This window comes from Lytechinus pictus, chromosome 17 (genome assembly GCF_037042905.1).
Source record: "Lytechinus pictus isolate F3 Inbred chromosome 17, Lp3.0, whole genome shotgun sequence".
Lineage (NCBI taxonomy): Eukaryota > Metazoa > Echinodermata > Echinoidea > Temnopleuroida > Toxopneustidae > Lytechinus > Lytechinus pictus.
In genome coordinates this window covers 9,027,934-9,049,532 of record NC_087261.1, presented here as the reverse complement: position 1 = coordinate 9,049,532, position 21,599 = coordinate 9,027,934, and the positions used below count along the sequence as shown (strand labels likewise).

At 36.2% G+C, this 21,599-nt stretch overlaps 1 long non-coding RNA gene across 1 annotated transcript; it reads left to right on the top strand.

The window, feature by feature from the left end:
• The first annotated feature begins 6,617 nt into the window (after positions 1-6,617).
• Positions 6,618-11,721, top strand: LOC135157326 (uncharacterized). Its single transcript, XR_010296332.1, has 2 exons — positions 6,618-6,900; positions 8,832-11,721. It is a non-coding gene; the product is annotated as an uncharacterized LOC135157326 (long non-coding RNA).
• The last annotated feature ends 9,878 nt before the right edge of the window (positions 11,722-21,599 follow it).

The following is a 21,599-nucleotide window of genomic DNA, read 5'->3' as shown; positions in this document are numbered from 1 at the left end:
GTTGAGAGTATGAGAGTTTCCATATCTTTGTGATGGGAAAGTAAGCAAGTGTCATCTGCGAATAGTGAATAAGTAAACAATTTTGATGAATTTATAATGTCATTAACATAAATCAGGAACAATAAGGGACCCAGAACCGAGCCTTGGGGTACACCACATTTAACCTCCTTAGATTGTGATTTAACTCCATTAATCGTTACATACTGACATCTATTCGAACCAACTTAATACCCCACGAACACCATAATGCTCAAGCTTGTACAATAATATATCATGATCGATAGTATCAAATGCTTTCGATAATTCAAGAAACACACCAATACAAAATTTTCCACTATCAATTGCACTTATAATGGTATTTACTAAATTCAAGACGCCCATACTTGTGGAGTAATTCTTTCGAAATCCAAATTGTTGTGGTATCATTATGTTATGAAGTTCAAGGAAATCATCCATTCTTTTGTACACTATTTTCTCAAGAATTTTTGGGAATATGGGTAACAACGCAATAGGTCTGTAATTTTCAATGCATTTACGATCACTCTTTTTAAATACTGGGACAACTCTAGCTATTTTCAGTTTGTCAGGGACTATACCCTGAAACAAGGACTTATTAAAAATATCGCATAAGGGATCAACAATGCATTGAATACAATTTTTTATGACCTTGGGAGAAACATCATCTGACCCGCATGCCTTCGATGGTTTTAAAGTCGAAACCAAATTAGAAATTTCACAAACAGATGTTGGTCGAAAATAAAAGGATGAGGAGTGATTTTGGACCGACATAAAATCTCTGTATGAGGATTGGACAGAAGGAATTTTCTTGCTTATTTTAGAAGGTAGATCAATAAAATATTTATTAAAATACTCAGCTTTATGTAGATCTGAATTTAACAACAATTCGTTGTATATAAATATAGCAAAAAAATATCATTAGCATATATATATATATATATATATATATATATATATAGTAAAGAAGTGAATGAAGAGAACAATGGTAGGCGTAGCTTAAATCAAGGTTCCCCAGAGCTATCTACCCTTTTGGAAAAATTGGTGATGCCGAAAAAATGTCTCTGCCGGGAATCGAACCCGGGCCCCCAGCTTTGAACGCCGGTGCCTTAACCACTAGACCACAGAGACGGGTTAATGGCTAGGGCGACCCCGATCCGATTGACCGTCAGAGAGACAGATTTTCGACAGTATACCAATTATAATTTCCTTTGTCGGGTGAAGGTCACGTATGTTCACGGCCTCAACTCAGTGGAGCGCGCCATTGAAAGGCCTTTTCGCCTAGCAATATTGTTAGCGACGTTTGTTAGCATCACTTTGCTCACTCTCCAAAATGTCTGCGACATTAAAATTCTAAAAACAATGGATTTGTTCAATTTTAGTGAGGCTATGAATGTTTATCATTTACATTGACTATCAGTGTACCAACATATACCGAATTTACAAGCAAGTGTGGGTAAGACTTTGAATTATCAGTCATTTCGATGCAATCCCCAAATTGATGAAAATATAACAGAAATTTGATATAGCATTGCAAAATCCTTATTTTCATATCCCCTTAATTTTTAATCATTTGCAAAAGCATCTTAGTACGTTTCCTAGAATTTTTCACAACTGATAACGGTGGTGGCTTATTGATTCTAGTTTTTTTTAAGAAATGGCAGGCATTTGAAATCAGGTAAATTGTTGTTATATTTTTAAAAGAAAATCGTTAGATTCGAACAACTTACTAATAGTTCTCCAAAAGAAGGGTTATATTCAATTATCTGTGTGTAAATGATACATGACGACAAATTTTACGAGTATATCATTGCATGTTGGATAACCTTTTCCACGATGAGTTTCGTAATTGAGAGAAAAATCAAGTTCATTCCTAGCACGCGAGCCGCAGAATGATAAATTTTAGCGTGCGCACACGGGCTGATCGCCGTGTCTGCGGGGACGGATATCTAGTCCCATACTGGTGTAAGGTGGTATTTTCCACGTACCTTTTCCCCTTGTAATGACCACTTCGCACTTTAATACTTAATTTTGACACTTAATCTGTGAAATTAATGGTTTAACGATTTTGGAAAATGTTCCGAATATATCTAACACATAAATGATTTCATTTTCTAGAATTATTATTTCTTTCCTGAATTACCAAAAGGCAAATTTAGGTCAAGATTGCATATACTCACATTGACTGTTTAGCACAGCGCATATCTATTACAATTTCTATTATGTGTGTCTATATTAGATAAATTGTCCTGATGTAAATATATGTTATAGAATCATATTGGATACAAAAATCATGACGGGTGTCATGGTCTGAGTTTTCTTTGTGTATAACAAACAAAATACTGCATGATTCCAATTTTATTTGAACATGTCATCGTATGCAACGGCAATTTCAATCAGTTTATAATTTTCTTTTGCTTAGTCAGCGTTTATTTTTCAATGTGCAGAATTGGTTCGCAAGCGGTTTTTACACCAAAGAGCTTGCCAAAGAGCTCATTCCTGGCACTTCGACTAAAGATGGATATGATTATTTTGTTTCTAATGGTTATCCATTTTTAAAAACAATATTTATTTACTGCAGCCAACGAGTTCCTGACACAATTTATTTTTTGACTAAAAACTACATTATGAATGTCCCCCGAGCGGTCTTAAAATAAAAAAGAAATACCCTTTTTCGCAAATGAATCATAGTTGTAGCTGTAAAATTACTTTGTCTTAATTCCTTTCCTCTTAATCTAATATTTTAGTATTTCATTTACATAACCTAAATGAAGGAGGATTCGGAACGATTATTGTTTGATGATTATGGGTGTGAAAGGACCAGTAGCGTACCGTGACTCGGATGAGACAAAGCATTGGGGGGGGCAAAGCATTGTTCACAGACAATGCACTGCCCCCCCCCCAATGCTTTGTCTCCTGCGGTTCACGGTACGCTACTGGAAAGGACCCCTCCCCAAAAATAATAATGAGTAAGAATAAATAAATAAATAAATGAATAAATAAATTAAATTCAATTAAATTAAAAGAAAAGTCAGTAATCTTTAACAGGATAGTTCGAAAGCTTATTTTCAGTGGGGTCCTCAACACGTATAGAATTGTAATTATAAAAGGTAAAATCTGTTTACACTATAAATATGAATATGAACTACTATTAAAAATAAATAAGATCTTGAGATGGTATGTACAAGAAATATATAAAAAAGAGAACGAAGAAGAAAGTTGAAGGTATAATGTTGTCTCAAGCGGATCGGGAGAAGGGGGTGCTCCTTTCCCTCTCTTTTCCAATACACCGGGTGAGTTATGTATATCTCAATATTGATTTTATAACAAACTACTTAAAATCCCCATTTCATGACAGATTATAAAAAAATTCGGCTTACGATTTGTGCTCGCATTGATTGTTGAAAATATATTAAATCGTGCATCATAATTACAAAAGTGCTTTAAATGTCCATTTTTCAAGCCATAATATTAACAGATTACGCGCTCTCATTAGGCTTATTAGACTAATAAATAAGATATTAATTTAGTAATCACTATGTCCTTGTTTTCAGAATGGAATATCGACAAGTTCTATTTCGTGCTTAGGAAGAGAAATAGGAAGACAGTCATCATTTTCATTTGATGACATAATGTTCTTAGGATGTCCCGGTCCTAGGTCAAAACTCAAAGGAATAATATTGAAACATATCGGCTTTTTTAAAACTGTGATCCAAATCCACCTCACAATTGTCCTACAAAGTGCTTGAAATACAGAGATTAAATTGTCCCTTTTTCAGATCGGAATATCAAATACTTTAAGCTCGCGCTTTTTGCGCTCGCTTTATTGATTTTCATGATGTAAAAGGTATTTAGAACGCCCAGATTCTAGGTCGCGCATGTTTATTCAGATACGCAGCTTGTTCACTACTCGCATTATAAGATTTCCAATTATCATTTTCATGATTTACACAAAATGATCAGAGTGTCCCATTTTTGGGTGTAAATCTCGATTTTTTTCCCACGCACTTCGCGCTCGCATCAATTGTTTAGTCATTTACTTATTATTATCACGATTACAAAAAGTGCTAAGAATTTCCGTACTTCGTCTAGAAATGTCAAAATTTTCAGCCCACGCTTTTCGCTCGCATTATTTGATTGTTGAAAAATGTAAGGTAGTTGCGGTGGATACACATCTGTCTTAGGATCACAAACATTGCCCAGAATATTTAGATTTTAGGACAAAATACTTTGCACTCGCACTAATCAAATAAGGCTTATGAGATTATTATATATTTATGTTGATTTATAAGAATAAAGCTTAGACTATTATAATAAAAGACTACCCCTTCAAAGATACAAACAAAAATCAACTTCGAGTGGCCGATCGGGAAAATGTGGCTAAAAAAATTCGGACCCCCCCCCCCATATTGGCAAAGGGTGGATCCGCCCCTGTCTACTGATAGCTCTTGAAGGGGGTGGGGATGAGTTACCCTTGAATATTATTGTTGAATATTCAGCTCAATATATTGCTTTGACCCCCATCCCTTCACACACGTTTTGTATATCCCCGTCTACTAACAGCTCTGGGGGGACCATTTTTTTTTAAACTCAACATAATTATTGCTCTCACACCCCCCCCCCCCCGATCAGATGAATTACGCCACTTGACGTGCGTGATTTCAATTGCAATATAGCCCCAAGATCCACTGACTATTTATTTAGCTTACACATTGAAAAAACTGGAGAGTTGTCAAATTCAACACAAATATACAATAAAATAACAACAAAATAACATACTATAGAAAGAAAGTATTAAAAAAATTGAGAACTTAGTACAATAAAGATAATAAAATGTTGAAATTTTTTACCCCCGTCTCCCACACTCGATCTATTACGTATTAGACAATGATATGAAATTATGCTGATCTGCCTTTATTTGCGCACGATATTCTTAACTAAAGTCATGATATGACCATTGATATAATGGATTATAAATTTTCATAGTTTGATCACACCATATCCACTTTAAATCCCTGGAAATTCCAGCAACAATACATGTTGTCATGGTACGACACACATTTTCTTTATTGAAAAGTATCACGACACCAACGTTGAAACTGTGCAAAGGCCTTTAATGGCGAACTCCACTGGGTTGATACATAGCCTATGGGTGATGAACATACGTGAGGTGGGTTTTGAACAATGACAAGCCGCCATGCCTCAGCTGGATCAAAGATATTGCTTTGATACAGTACACGTATGGGAGAAAGTATACAAATGTGTGAAGTTATACATGTACAACAGCTTTGGCAACTCTTTTTATTTTAAATATTGTAAAGAAATGAATGAAGAGAACAATGGTAGGCGTAGCTTAAATTAAGGTTCCCCAGAGCTATCTACCCTTTTGGAAAAATTGGTGATGCCGAAAAAATGTCTCTGCCGGGAATCGAACCCGGGCCCCAACTTTGAACGCCGGTGCCTTAACCACTAGACCACAGAGACGGGTTAATGGCTAGGGCGACCCCGATCCGATTGACCGTCAGATAGACAGATTTTCGACACTATACCAATTATAATTTCCTTTGTCGGGTGCAGGTGGGTTTTGAACAATGAGAAGCCGCCATGCCTCAGTTGGATCAAAGCTATTGCTTTGATACAGTACACGTATGGGAGAAAGTATACAAATGTGTGAAGTTATACATGTGTAACAGCTTTGGCAACTCTTTGGCAACGGGTTAATCGGATCGGCAGAGACATGTTTTCGGCATCACCAATTTTTCCAAAAGGGTAGATAGCTCTGGGGAACCTTGATTTAAGCTACGCCTACCATTGTTCTCTTCATTAATTTCTTTACAATATTTAAAATAAAAAGAGTTGCCAAAGCTGTTGTACATGTATAACTTCACACATTTATATATATATATTAGATTCGTTAAATTAATGTAAAAAGAATGGGGCCTTAAATGCTTCCCTGTGGAACTCCGCATTTAATAGGCAGTGAATCAGAAAGAATGGTCTGCATGGTAACTACTTGGTGACGATTAGATAAATATAATCTAAATCTAAGGGGGGCAGTTTACCCCCCTGACGAGTCACAACCCATGCAAAGGACGTATCCCTGCCCCCCTGACGAGCTTGAAGACCTTTTTTGCCCCCCCCTGACGAGCTTGAAGACCTTTTTTGCCCCCCCCCCCCTGACGAGCTTGAAAACCTTTTTTTTTCCCGTGCAAAATCCCTTATTTATGATTGAAGACCTTTTTTTGTTTGTCAGTTTTTTTGGCGGACGGTTTTGCCCCCACTGTGGAAAATCACAGGTACGTTACTGCCAACCATGCGCCCATCTGAAATTTTAACCATCAGGGAAACTATTTTTGCAGTGTAGGAGGATGTCGGGTTTGGGGTTGGGATTTCTCTCTCACTTAAATGACACTGACAGGAAATTGTCATGTTTGCTGACAGGGAGCGCTTTCCTTTCCAGGATTTTATGACACCCCCCTAAAAAAAATGAATAAATAAAAAAAAAGTAAAAAAAAAAAGTCATGATCACTTCCGAAGTTCATGTTTCCCTCTCTAGATCCACTACTGCATAAACAATTTGATCTTCCTCCTAAATGAAAATCATGCCAAGAAAATCAACCAACCCCATGAGTTCTGGAATTATCTCCAGGTGGGCATCGTTATCGTGGTGGGAATAAAACTATTTAAATTAAACGAATCTGGTTCCGAAAGTCATTCCTAGAGAAGAACTTTTCTTCAACACAAGATATCTGCAGTTCGCTCTGGAGCTACTGTTCTGAAAAGGTCAGCCTATTAGGTAATTCAGAAAGATGAAGATTGCTGTTCTGTTGACCATTGCGGCCTTGTTGGTCGTGTCTATCTCTGCAATGCGCCGACCACTTCCATGTAAGTAGAAATTATGTTTTATTTCTAAGCCCTGAAGTATTTTTGACTAAAACCTGAGTTTAGAATAAGCAAACTCGGAGTTTACGAATAAGATATATTTCCCGAATTGATACCATTTATCCCCCTCTCCAATCCGAAGAGGTTTATATATATATTTTTTATATTATTGATGACTATTTTAAGAATATCGCAGAATCAAAATCCATATTTGAAATGAGTACTGCAGGCTGAACATGATTTGAAAAATCAGAAAATTCACAGAAAATTTGATCGAAATCGAATGGGGAATAATGAAGGTATGACATTTCCAATATTTGCATTGTTTCGGTGAAACGGTTGTGCATGTTTTCATGAATATTCAATGAGCAAACTGACTGGAAGTCACATTCTTACTTGTTCTTTTATATTTTATTATAGTATTACATATGGCCTACTATCATATTCAAATCATGGGTCCATGCTCAAATTGAGCATCGGTCGGAATGCTTATTTAGGCATTGTTCCTGACGTCACACAAAATCATGATGCATGCATGCTTTGAGCTATACACGCTTGTGATTTAGAACACCACATTTGGTGATAATTAGGTCCCCTATGATAATGATGTAATAATAGGCAGTTGTGTAGCGCCATTGAAGGGATGCTCCGGGCTGAAAATATCTATGTCTAAATAAATAGAGTAAAATTCACAGAGCGAAATGCTGAAAATTTCATCAAAATCGGATAACAAATAACAAAGTTATTGAATTTTAATGTATTTTAAGAGTCAAGTCCACCCCAACAAAAAGTTGATTTGAATAAAAAGAAAAAAATCCAACTAGCACAACACTGAAAATTTCATCAAAATCAGATGTAAAATAAGAAAGTTATGACATTTAAAAGTTTCGCTTATTTTTCACGTAATGGTTATATGCACGATTTAGTCACATGCGAACGAGATAATTGATGATGTCCCTCACTCACTATTTCTTTTGTTTTTTATTGTTCGAATTTAATATTATTCACTTTTTTGCAGGCAGATTTGACAATAAGGACCAACTTGATTGAACCATAAAATGTTAAGCAATGGTAATTCAACATGTTCAGGGAGAAATAGAACTTTGTTTCACAGGACAATGAGGAGAAAATTAGAATACTTCATGTAATAAAATACAAAAGAAATAGTGAGTGAGTGATTTCATCAGTTCCCTCATTTGCATACCGACCGGGATGTGCATATAACTGTTGTGTGAAAATAAGCGAAATTGAAAAATGTCATAACTTTCTTATTTTACATCCGATTTTGATGAAATGTTCAGTGTTGTGCTTTTTGGATTTTTCTCTTTTTATTCAAATTAATTTTTTGTTGGGGTGGACTAGTCCTTTAAAGTAAAGCAATATTTTGTGAAAACAGTTAAATGCGCGTCGTCATGAATATTCATTAGATGGGTTGATGATGTCACAACCCCTCTTTCCTTTTTCTTTTGTTATTACATGAAATCATAGTTGTTTCATTTTTTCATACATGTATCAACAATGTGTCTCCTCTATAATGAAATAAGTTGCAGCAATGAATATCCAATGTATTATATAAATTGAAATCAATTTTATTTTTTTAGTTCTTGATAGAAAAAAAGGAATAAACCTAATTTCATGTAAGAAAATACAGATGAACAAGTGGGGATATGACATTGTCAGTTTCCTCATTGAATATTTATTGAGACATGCCTAGAACTGTTTCACCGGAATAATGTAAATCCATAAAATGCCATAACTTTGTTATTCCTTGTCCGATTTTGATCAAATTTTCAGTGTTTTGTTTGTTTGATTTTTCTTCATCTTTCAGCCTGGAACATCCCTTTAATCTAAATTTAGGCCTAATTACATTAATATATAGGGGTCAATGCCAATTTACCATTTTCTTTTTGTTTTTTGGTTCATTTGGTTCACAGCGGTTATTTTTCACTTGAAAATGCCCCTTATTTCTGATTCTTCATTTGGATCATCAAAAGGAAAACGTTCTTCCTACAATGTGTCTAAATTGAGTCGTACACACTCCCTGGTCCAATTCCGTGGCAAGTTCTATGAGTGGGGAAAAGCGAGTGCGATGGGTGAATTTTCCGATGGAGGGATCGGGAGAACCGAGAGACCTGATCCATCAACTGTAAAAACCGCAGGACACAGCTATTGTACCACGGAGGAGGCCGAAGCATTGGGCAGAGATTACATGGATAGAAACACCTACAGTTTAACAGGGAACAATTGCCATCATTACGCTCAATATTTGATTGATAGGCTGATGAATAACGAATGTGATTGGACATGTCTTTCTTGAGCAACTCAAATCAAATTGAGTTCTCATTTAATATCTGCTGATCCGAGAATATCAGTTTATAATGTATTACCTCTTGTCAATGTATACGATAAGATGCTTTGATTCATAAACGTCATGAAGGTAAATACTATAGATGCTGATTGTTATGTGAAAAAATAAGGACGAAGAATAATAAGAATGGTCTGTAGAAAGGAATTCCTTTGATATTTCATTATGCATTTAATGTAGATAAAGTGTACATGGAGTAAGAAAATGTGTAACATTAGTATGCTTTTTGCATGAAAATTCTATTTCAAAATAATTCTCATGTGTGACAATTAGTTAATTGTTAAATGAAGAGTTTGGTTGCAAAAGGGGTTAGGTCTACTTTGGACCATTCCGAGAAAAACCATGTTTTTTATTCTCACTTATGGCAATATTCTTATGACAAACTAAATTGCCATGATGTACTACCCTATCATGTGAACATAAAATTTGGTATGAAAGAAATCTACCTGTCATTTTTTCTATATATTATCATTGTGGACCTAATCCCTTTTGCAAGCAAACTGAAATGAATCCAATATATCTTGATTAAAAAGGAAATTTTTCTTTGCCACTTTTATTCACGTTTTCATGTGAAATTTCAAAATGTATTTGTTTTCATCAGAGCGACAAAAAATTTAGAGGTTTTGAGAAGAAAACAATACAATTTATGAACAATGGACCTAACCCCTTTTGCAAGTGAGCTCTTCAAATATGGTATCATTTGAAAGAGGAATTGATTACCTACAACCTATTTACAATTAATGTACTGTTATAGACTTACTTGTGCTTGAAAAAACATGCACTATATATAGTGCGTATCAAAAAAAGTTTACACTTTGAAAAAGCCCTGGATATTAAAAAATATACAACATGTGGATATTTTTATCACTTATAATCTTGGGTTTGGGTCTCATCTATCCAATGGAAGTAAAAGTTATGACAGAATGTTACACTTGAGTGAGTACTGTCCGTTTTTGTAAAGCTCGCAGAAATCTGTTTGTGCAGAAATGCTCGTTTTCACGCTGTGTCAAGGGGAAATGGCGAAATCAAACTTACCCTGCGAAACATTTCTCATACATTTCCCTTGCACTTTTAGTCAATTGTAATAAAACGGATACATTCAAGCATTTTGTAACAATTTTGCCACCCAAATTGAAATTTTAACATTTAGTAAGCACAATATTTACCTTTTTTGTGCCAGATGGATCTGAGGACATAACGGAATCTGAACAAAAGTTTATAACAGACATCTCCAGCATTTTTTTCACTAAGTTTTTATCATTTAAAGTGGGTTTACATTTCATTTTTCATTTAATACTTGTTTCTCGACACTTTTCCCAAGCTTTAACAATGATTAACTAAATGAAAATCAAGCCTAAGCCATTTCATGTAAATCACAGTTCAGTGTAAAGCAATAACGCCTTGATGGCCTCGGTGTGTGGGGGAGTGCGGTGTGGCGCAATGCACTCTTCGAAGTGTTCTGGGCAAGGAAACAAGTTTTTAAAGATAAAAGATATCTTCAAATCAATTTTACTAGCTAAATTTCACGTGTTCTTCATGATAAAGGTCTACTTTTTATTTGCATAACTATTTCAAAGTTCTGCGCAAATCATTTTTCACTAACTTTTCAAAAGTAAGTGGTGCTCATTCAAGCGGAAATATTTCTCGACAGTTATATCGTCATTTGCTTAAATGGATCTGTACTAATGTTAAAATGTGGAAAAATCTTCAGAATATAACAAATGTGTAATTTTACAGGATTTTTTTTTTTTTGGATACGCACTGTATACGGGCCTACATAGGTTGGTAGAATGTGCGATTAAGCAAAACCCTTTTGTACTTGAGGGTTAATAACTTATATACACGGGCCAATTACACGAAATGAAACATTGTTTGCTATAGTCATGATAGTAGTTAATCCCAAACAATATGGTGCTATTTTTGGAAAGATCATTTCCCCTTTATTATTCCACGCTTTTGGTGAATAGGGGACATTAAGAGAGTACAACACTCGATTTTACCCAAAATGATTCTCTTTTGAAGCAACAGTTCATCATTCCCCCATTTTGCAACTTGAGCTATTGAGAGCAGATGTATATCGACACAATTTTACATTGGCATCTAAATGAGTGGATTATGACCACTGACTTAGATGGCCTGGACGTTCCGTTGGATAACTGACACCACGCTGAAGTACCGTCATGTTACCCTTCCAAATCAATCGACGGGCGCAGAAAAAAAAGATAGAAATACGGATTTTTGAAAAAGTAAGGCAATCTTTTCTTCCAGAAATTTGTAAGGATGAGTTTTGATTGTTAAATTAGACATGCTTACATGTGCTACAGTCAACTCTTCTAATAGATTTTTTTTCTTCCTGACCTGAACAGTGGCTTTCTTTTATAATCTGTATAGGCCCAAATACGATAATTTACAATGTTCTGAGTTAAAGTATTGATAAAATGTAATAAATATATTCTTGACACGTTGCCTTTATCTTTTTAATTTTTGATAATATCGATTAACTGAATAAAACATGGAAGTGTGCAAGGAAATAAAATATATGTAAATATGAGAAAGAGAACCGTGATGCGCACGAGAGAGAAGGAAGTAGAGAGAAGCGGGACAGCGAGGGAGATGGAGGGGGAGAGAGAGAGAGAGAGAGAGAGGGAGGGGGAGAGAGAGAGAGAATAAGAAAGTTATAGGGGAAGGAAAAACTCAGTTTTAGAGAGATACAAGGAAAATTAACTTTTAAATCTAAAAAAAAATATTAAATTCAAATCTTTAACTCTATATCTAAATCCACAAGGCTTGAATCTAAATTCAAATTTCTACTGGTCACTATTCAAAGTCGATCTGTATTACAAATCTTTGGAATTAAGAATGTAGAAAGACGACCGAAAAGATAGGGGATTGTAATGCATTATTGGCTGACAATTTTACAATAAAATTTAAATTGAGAGAGAGAGAGAAAGGGGGGGGGGGTCAATTACTGTGGGAGAGCCTTAGAGGTGTGATAACGAATATCAAGGGGGGCAAAGAGGAAGCGGAAGAGCCTTCGAGAATCCTTGCGAAATACTGGGACTAGAAAGTATTCATTTGTTCAAGGGGTATCTGAGCAAAATACCAAAAATTTCATTAAAAATCTGAAACAAAACAACGAAGTTATTGAATTTCAAAGTTTAGTTTATATGTGAAAACAATTATTTGCACGTCATCATGAAAATTAATTAGGTTAACTGATGATGCCACGGGAAGTGGGGGTACTCGACCAAAAAAGTAGTAGGTATGTGCCGCGGGCGAGACAAAAAACGGGGGCCTTGGAGCGGGCTTATTGTAAAAATGAGGGTCCTCGGAACGGGCTTCAGAACTACAAATGTTTGTGACAACGGGGGTCCTTGGAACGGGGTCGCCTGCGTGTGAGTGTGTATGCAATCCCTATGGAATGGGCATACGTGCTAGCCCGGCGGCACGAGCGCCGGATGCGCTCGCACAGAGGCGTTGGTCGGACAGCGCTCTGCGGCCGCTTTTCACCAAAATTGCAGCTCATTGTAGCAGATCAACGCGGCCGGAACGGCGTAACGAAAAATATCCGAAGCTTTGGAACGGATTTATTTCTTCCTTTTTCTTGATAAGAAGAAAATGCTATGCATTGGAGCGGCTTTCTTTGTTCTTTTTTTTCCTCAATAAGATAAAAATGCTAAAAAAAGGGAACGGAAATTTGAGTGTAAAAAAGGGTGCCCCCCCCCCCGGGATGCCACATTCGCCACGTTCCTTTTTTTTTTCTTATGTTGAAAATCCATAATTTATTGTTCGAAATAGACATGAAATGAAATACTCCGAAAATTTGCTTTGCCCAATTGATCGTGGGCCCGGCAGCCGCTGTGCAGCGCCAGATTGACGAGGCTCTATCCCTTTAATCGTTGAACGCCAAATCTTTTGACGTCTTTTGGTCTGACACGGCCGGGGTTATTACATATTATTACATGAAACCATAATCGTTTCAGTTTTTCATACATGTGCATATGGGTCTCACTTATAATGAAATAGGCCTAAGTTGCAGTAATGAATATTTACTTTACTTAATCAGTTTTCAGTCCATTCTTTAGTTGTTGCGAGGAAAAATCAAATGAAATAATCTCAAATTTAATGCAGTCAAATACAAAAGCACAAGTGGGAATATGACATTAGTTAGCTCATTGAATATTCATGATGACATGCCTAGAATGGTTTCACCGGCATAGTGGAAATCTTTAGAATTCCATAGTTTTGTAATTCCTTGCCCAATTTTGATCAAATCATCAGTGCTTTGTTTGTCTGTTTATTCTTTATAATTATGTCCAAATCATACAACTTTCAGCCTGGACTACCCCTTTAAGCCGACATGTTGTGGGTAGAATATTATATGTTCCTTATATTGCCACAACAACAAAATATTTGGGACTGGGCGACGAATATTTTTTCCATCATTCTTATGAGAATTATATATGAAAAAAAAATATATAAACAGGCCGACATAAACAAGCGGGGGGGGGGGGGGAGGGGAGGATGATCACCATTTCCATCAATTATGCTTACATGAAAACAGATATTTCAAATGATGATTTGGTAAACTTTCGTCCTTGTGATATGGCGTGAGATGAGTCTGTGTCAAAGCCAACAATAATATATAGACCTAGATCTCGATCTGGGGATGTCACTATGTGACCATGGATGTGACAATAACAGTTAATAATGTGACAATAACAATTAATGGGAATTCCCCCTGGTTTTACCCAGCTTTCAATGGGTCACAGAATATTCGCGCGCTTTTTAAAGGAGAAGGCCTATTCAAATCCGGCTGAAAAAAAACCCTAACATATTTCAGCAGGATTTGAATAGACCTTAATTTCATCATTCCTTACAAATTAAGCTGATAATGGGTTCTTTATTTTTTTAATCAGTGTATGAATTATAATGACAGAATAATAATAACTATTTATCTTTTCATTATGACGTCATTATGATTAATGAGTGATGCCTTCCAGTGAGTTCCTTTTTTTCATTTCTGTTATTCATATTCTGATTTGTTCCTACTTACTTTGTAAATTTGTTTGAAATGAAGAAGAATAAATTCAATGAATGAATCAATGAATGAATGAATGAATGAATGAATGAATGAATGAATGAATGAATGAATCAATCAATCAATGAATGAATGAATGAATGAATGAATGAATGAATCAATCAATCAATCAATCAATCAATTAATCAATCAATCAAACAATCAATCAATCGATCGATCGATCGATCAATCAATCAATAGCAATCAATCAATCAATCAATCAATCAATCAATCAATCAATCAATCAATCAAATGGAGCGGTTATATACATCGAAATGTATCCTGCTCCCGTACCTGGCACCAGAGCTGATTTTTTCTTCTTTTTTAATGAATTTGTTTGTGCATCATATTTCACTTTCTGAAGAATAAAAAAAAACTAGTCAAAGGGAAATTTGTAATATTCTTCAACTTTTCTTACATACGTTTGTTTATAGTGAGTGGGTAAAAGTGCATTAACCTGAGCATGCACATGCTGTTCACAATTTGCCATAGTATTTTATATTGTTTATAAGATTTTATATTTTAGGGGATATCCAGTTGATTCGATGTTGAAATTTGATTTTTTTTTCTTCAGATTCTGGAGGCCATTTTCCCCGCACATATACGTAAGTTTATTAGTCTATTATGAGCTTTGTGCCTGAGTAAACTTGAAAGAGTCTTGAGCTTCAAGGTATCACAATAAGACCTTCTCAGCTTGGATTATTGTTGATTCTCTGCTTTTATGCTTCTGTGAATGGGACTGCGTGCTATATTGGACAATCTAGACTTAACACCTTCAGCTATACCTTGGTCACATTTGCTCTACGGCGGCCGTACGGCGAGTCGAAAACAGCCGTAGTATGTAGTTGGACAAAAAAAATGTGAAAACGGCTGTTTCGACTCGCCGTACGGCCGCCGTAGAGCAAATGTGACCAAGGTATAAAAGTCTTCAACAGAAAACACTTACTCAAGACAGTGAGGAATAATCTACAATACAGTGGCGTACAGATTGATTGATTGCAGGAAAGAAGGGCCAAATTTTCTTAATATTATTTCAAAATATTTTTTTTTTTTTTTTTTTTTTTAATAAATGTTGCCCTGTACGTTATATCTGCCCCCTTTTAATTTTCTCTCCTTATGACACTGCTACAATCCGAATAGTACAACAGCCTTTGAACTAGAGCTCCAACAGACGCGTACTCAGCGTCAGACCCTACAAAGCATTTCATGGGCCCAATTCAATTGTCAGGGACAATAGTCATGATAGTGACTCTTTTATGCTTGTGCATAAAAGAAAAATACATTTTCTTTGTCATGGTAGATGCTGCATGGGTACCCTAGTGGGTGACGTGCATGCAAATCCTGGACTGGAGAATCGTGATGACCCTGTGCTGTCATGATGACCATCTGCTACTCACAGGGTCCCCTGTACTCTCCTCTGAACTCTCTCCATGGAGATTCACAAACTTTCCAGTATCGTCTGTTTATGACGCCATCCACACCTGAATTGAATTGAGCGGGGAGGTGGGGGTGGGGGGGGGGGGGCAAGGAAAGGACGAAGAAGCGGCAAGAGGAGAAACCTTATACGACAATAAAAAACGTCAAAACCATCAGAACAGCTTCTTCTTTGCTCCACAAAATATGTTCATTCAGTGCGCAACAAATGGAGATGGCGGGGTTCTGAATTCTGATTGGTTCTCGTCGGGCGAGGGTAAGGCCGTGACGCATGCGCAATGCCTTAAAATGACGTAATCTCGTATCAGTCGTGTATGTCGATGTATGATTTTAAAAGTGCTTATTGATCACGACTTCATAATTATGTGTCAGTAACGCCGATCTGCTCCCTGTGACAGAAACTTGGCTCACAGACAGTGACTCGACAATAAATTCTGCGTGAATTTGTCCCCTTGACTATATGTTTATTCATTACCCTCGAAGCAACCGCCGAGGTGGGGGAACTGGACTAGTTTTCAACGAAATCATCAATGTATTTCAAGCATCTGCCGGTGAGAAAAGATCGTTTGAATTTTCAAGTACCAGTGTCATATAAGTCATATCAGTTATGCTTTATATATATATATATATATATATATATATATATATATATATATATATATATACATAAGCACAAATGGTTTAGAAAATGCCGTAGAAATAAAATCGTATTTTAAAAGGAGCATAGCTCTCAAAAATGAAAGGTAAAGTCACACTCTTCGTCAGTATTGTATTGTATTGTATTGTATTTATTTAATCACGGTAAAACTTACATTCAGTCATAACAGACTGCTTTTCAGCAAGTCCGTGAACATTAAAAACATGTAAAAGTGAGACAATACGAAAATATTCAAAAATATTACAGTAACACATAAAATAAAACATACATAATTAAAATGAAAAACAATGATAATTAAAACTACATAAAACCGCATGTACGAAAAGAAATTATAGAAATTCTCTAGCCCCCCCCCCCCGGCAGATGAGTTAGAAGTCGATGGAATTAACTGATTTCATAAATAAAGAGAACTGATCCAATTGACGGGTATTACTTGGTAAGGAATTAAATAATTGAATACCTATATAGAGACCGCCGTCCCTTATGAAATTTGTTTTTGGTTTTTCGAGATTAATCCTACACTGGTAATTTCGAAGAGAATAATTACTTTTCTTGATACTTATTTTGGAGCACAAGAAAGATGGAAGTTGTCCATGAAGTAATTTAAATATAAAGGAAACTGCCTGTTTTTTCCATCGCAATTCTAACTTGTCAATGTTCAGAGTAGAATACAACAGGTTGGTACTATATCTATAATCAACTCTTAAGACCATACGCAGTGCTCGATTTTGAAGAACACTCAATTCTTTAAGTAAAACTTTCCCTGCATTGAACCATACTATAGAGCAGTAATCAAAGTGTGGTTGAAAGAGTGATTTGTAAAGCATTACTACGGAAGCTTAAAGGAGAATGAAACCCTTGAAACCAGCTGAATCCATATCAAAGAGAAAAATCAAAGAAACATATTGTTGAAAGTTTGAGGAAGATTGAATGAATAATAAGAAAGTTATGAGCATTTGAATATTGAGATCACTAATGCCATGTAGATCCTCCCATTGGCAATGCGACCAAGATCTGTGATGTCACACACGTACAACTCCCTCATTACTTTAGTACTTATTTCACTTATATTCTCACTTTTATAGAGTCTATCACAAAGTGAGGTGTTCTCTTTATGAGAGGACAAGTACAGAGGTTTCACAACATTATATCATTGATGAATCGTTTGTCATATGATTAGAATGAGCAAAAAGAGATGTTTTGGGGTATATTTTCAGTGTCCAAAAGGGGAGAGTTGTTCATCTGTGACATCATAGATCTTGGTCGCATTGCCAATGGGAGGATCTCCATAGCATTAGTGATCTCGACATTCAAATGCTCATAACTCTTCTATTGCTAGTCCTATTTTACTCAAACTTTTGTTGATCTTATTCTTTGATATTTCTGCTTTCACAAAAGCTAACTTGCTCCAAGAGTTTCATTCTCCTTTAAAAGTGCCACCTACAAGGCGACTTGTGTAACTCGCTAAGGCGCCTTGTCTAAGACGAGAAGGCGAGATGGCGTCTTGTACAAAGTCGCCGAGGCGCTTTGTTTAATACGAGAAGGCGAGATGGCGACTTGTACAAAGTCACCACGTCTAAGACGAGAATGCGTGATGGCGACTTGTATAAAGTCACCAAGGCGCCTTGTCTAAGACGAGAAGGCGAGATGGTGACTTGTACAAAGTCGCCAAGGCGCCTTGTCTAAGACGAGAAGGCGACTTGATCGTCGCTAAATGGTTTGACGTCACGTGGGCTTTCCTTTGTCGACGGCGTCCGACCTCCGAAAAAGACTGGAACGTGTAATGTGGAAAGATTGAAGGGCGCCATCATATTCAACTACTACTACTACTTCTATTACCCTCACATGCACACACACCCACACATTTTTCCAAAAACACGCACGCGCACACACGTTCACCTACACAACCTCACGTGCACACACCCACACTCATGTTTTTTCCCCCAAACACACACATACGCACCCACACATTCGCCCTCACCCTGTCAGATCGAAATAAATTCCCGAGGAACTGTATTATTCCTCTCCCTTTTGACTCTTGGGTGTGTTTTTACTAGCACTAACATTCATGGAACCTCAGTTGGTTTAATGTTTGTTTTTATTACCCTGGCAATATATATATTCCTGATTGCTTTCGAGGTCATAACTTCCTACAACAAATAACCAAGTCGGAAATACGGAAGTAAAATAATGCCAGCCCTTGTAATGATTACAACATGTCCGACGAGATGCAATGTCAAGAATCCAGATGCGAACGAAACAAAGTTTTTGAGTCATTTCTATAAAATACAGATACTTCGGTAAGATCGCCGACACAACTCATCAAACTTTTAAAGTGTTATATTGATATATTGATCACGGCGACAAGATGAAACTTGCTCTGTTGACCATCGCCATTCTCGTCGTGGTAATCCCGTCAGTGATTGGTAGGTTGCAATTAATATTTGGTTCAATTTTTTTTTATGAACCCTGATTTCTTACTACTTTTGTATTATCATGATAATTTGGTTTGTGTCTTAACATCCCTAATTTCTTTGTCATATGCCATATTTTTTCATATCAACGTGCATGATATATATGCACCGATCATTACTAGCCCGGTCAGAAATTGTATGATCATTCTCCACTCACTGCGCAATTAATTTATTCGTGCATTATTAGGTTGTACAAAAAATGACTATACACTAACTTATTGAGAACAATCCCTAAATGCGTAATTCATGGGATAATTTTCAATACTATTCAGAAGTTGCTTTCTAAAATGGCTATAACAAAAATCGAGGCTCAGGTTTGGTCATTATTGAAACTCTGTTATTACCAGGGACGTCCCTGGTTATTACATATCATTAGATGTTGTTTGAAGGTTTGCATGGTGGCATGTACAATCGCTGATGTGGTTTACGGTACACCATGTGGAGTGTTATAGAAACAGTGGATAGAAGAAGAGAAGAAATGGATAGGCGAGAAAGTGGAGATTTGAGAGTAGAGTATTCTTTCTTGAAAGTAGTCCTGAAAAGGACTGTAAACCAGGAAAGATTGATGAGTTGAGAACAGCTTGAGTAGTAGAGCTAATGAGGAGATGCTGGCTTGAGTCTGCGAGTAGAGATGATGAGTAGTAGAGAGACTGTAATGAGTAATGAGTCTCTCTACTACTCATCATCTCTACTCGCCGACTCAAGCCAGCATCTCCTCATTAGCTCTACTACTCAAGCTGTTCTCAACTCATCAATCTTTCCTGGTTTACAGTCCTTTTCAGGACTAATGAGTCTCTCTACTACTCATCATCTCTACTCGCCGACTCAAGCCAGCATCTCCTCATTAGCTCTACTACTCAAGCTGTTCTCAACTCATCAATCTTTCCTGGTTTACAGTCCTATTCAGGACTACTTTCAAGAAAGAATACTCTACTCTCAAATCTCCACTTTCTCGCCTATCCATTTCTTCTCTTCTTCTATCCACTGTTTCTATAACACTCCACATGGTGTACCGTAAACCACATCAGCGATTACATAGCATTAGTTTTCCTAATAATCTTTCAATTTGGGAGTTAATTATGCCAATGATACCGGCATTTCAGAGTTTGCAAAAATGAAATCCCGCCGATTATTTTTTTATATTAATGATAATTCCTTACCACTTTTAGCTGGTCTGCAAATATTACGAACTGGTGTTATGCCCGTAATCACCTTATTTATTATATTAAACCCTTTTAAGTAAAAGGTTATAAAATGGAATTGCATTATGTGATGCCAGAATCTCCAAGAAGCAAATCAAAATATTTGCTTCCATTGAGAAGAGATTGGGAGAATTAAACTAGCCATTTTAATTCATCCGGCCCGAAGGGCCAGATGAGCTTATGCCGTGGCGTGGCGTCCGTCGTCTGTCGTCCGTCCACAATTTCAAAATGCTTCTTCTTCGTCATTTTAAGTCCGATTTCCATTCTGTTTGCTTTATATGATAGCACTGGGGGATTCAAAACTTCTTCACAGAATTTTGAAACTCATTAATTAAGCTAATTTATGCGCATTTTTCAAAATTCACAAATAAATGCTTCTTCTTTATTTTGTTGACCGATTTTGATTTTTTGCTTCCATCTGGCATGTCTGGTCGAGCTTTATGAGGTTCACCAAACTTCTACACAGAAATTTCTACACAAAATTTTTGACTAGAAAAATGTTTATGCTAATTTAAGCGAAATTGATTTATACATATTTTTAGAAATTCACATAAAATGTTTCTTCTTTATTTGTTGACCGATTTTGATTTTTGTTTCTTCCGTCTGGTAGAGCTGCATGGGGTTTATCAAACTCTTACACAGAATTTTGAAATTTTGAGTAGGAAATTATTTATGCTAATTTGTGCGAAATTCATAAACCACAGAAATGCCTCTTCTTTTTTGTTCGTAGACCGAATTTCAAAATGCTTCTTCTTCGTCATTCATTCAATTCTGTTTGATTTATATGATAGCATTAGGTGACGGTCGGGGATTCAAAGCATCTACACAGAATTTTGCAACTAATCAAATATGCTTATTTATGCGCATTTTTCAAAATTAACAAAAAAAATGATTCTCCATCTTTTTTTGTTGACCGATTTTGATTTTTTTTGCTTCCTTCTGATAGAGAATCATGAGGTTCACCAAAATTCTACACAGAATTTTGACATTTTGACTAGAAAATTTAATTTATGCAAAACTTATTCATAAATCACAAGAAATGCTTTTCCTCCTTCATTTGTTGAGTAATGTCACTTTTGTTTGCTATATATGATAGCTCCAGGTGGGGATACAAAATTTCAACACAGAATTTTGACACTCATTTAATATGCTAATTTATGCATATTCTTCAAAACTCACAAAAAATACTTGTTTATTTGTTGACTGATTTTGATTGTTTTGTTCCATCTGAGAACCGATGCTCTCAGTGTAACATGGTCTGCATCCTTAATGCTGATACAGAAGCAAAGTTGAACTTATTTTTCTTATAGGATGATGTGTGGTAGCAATGCTACTCAATAATCTTTGACGTTTTCCATCCCTTTTCAATTCCTGCTTCCATTTGTTGTTCTATCCATCAGCCGATTACTCGAATGTGTACCACTGGCATTTCAATTTCAAAGATTTCCCCTGCGGTGTGCCCTCCTCCTCTTGGTCGGGAAGACGAAAG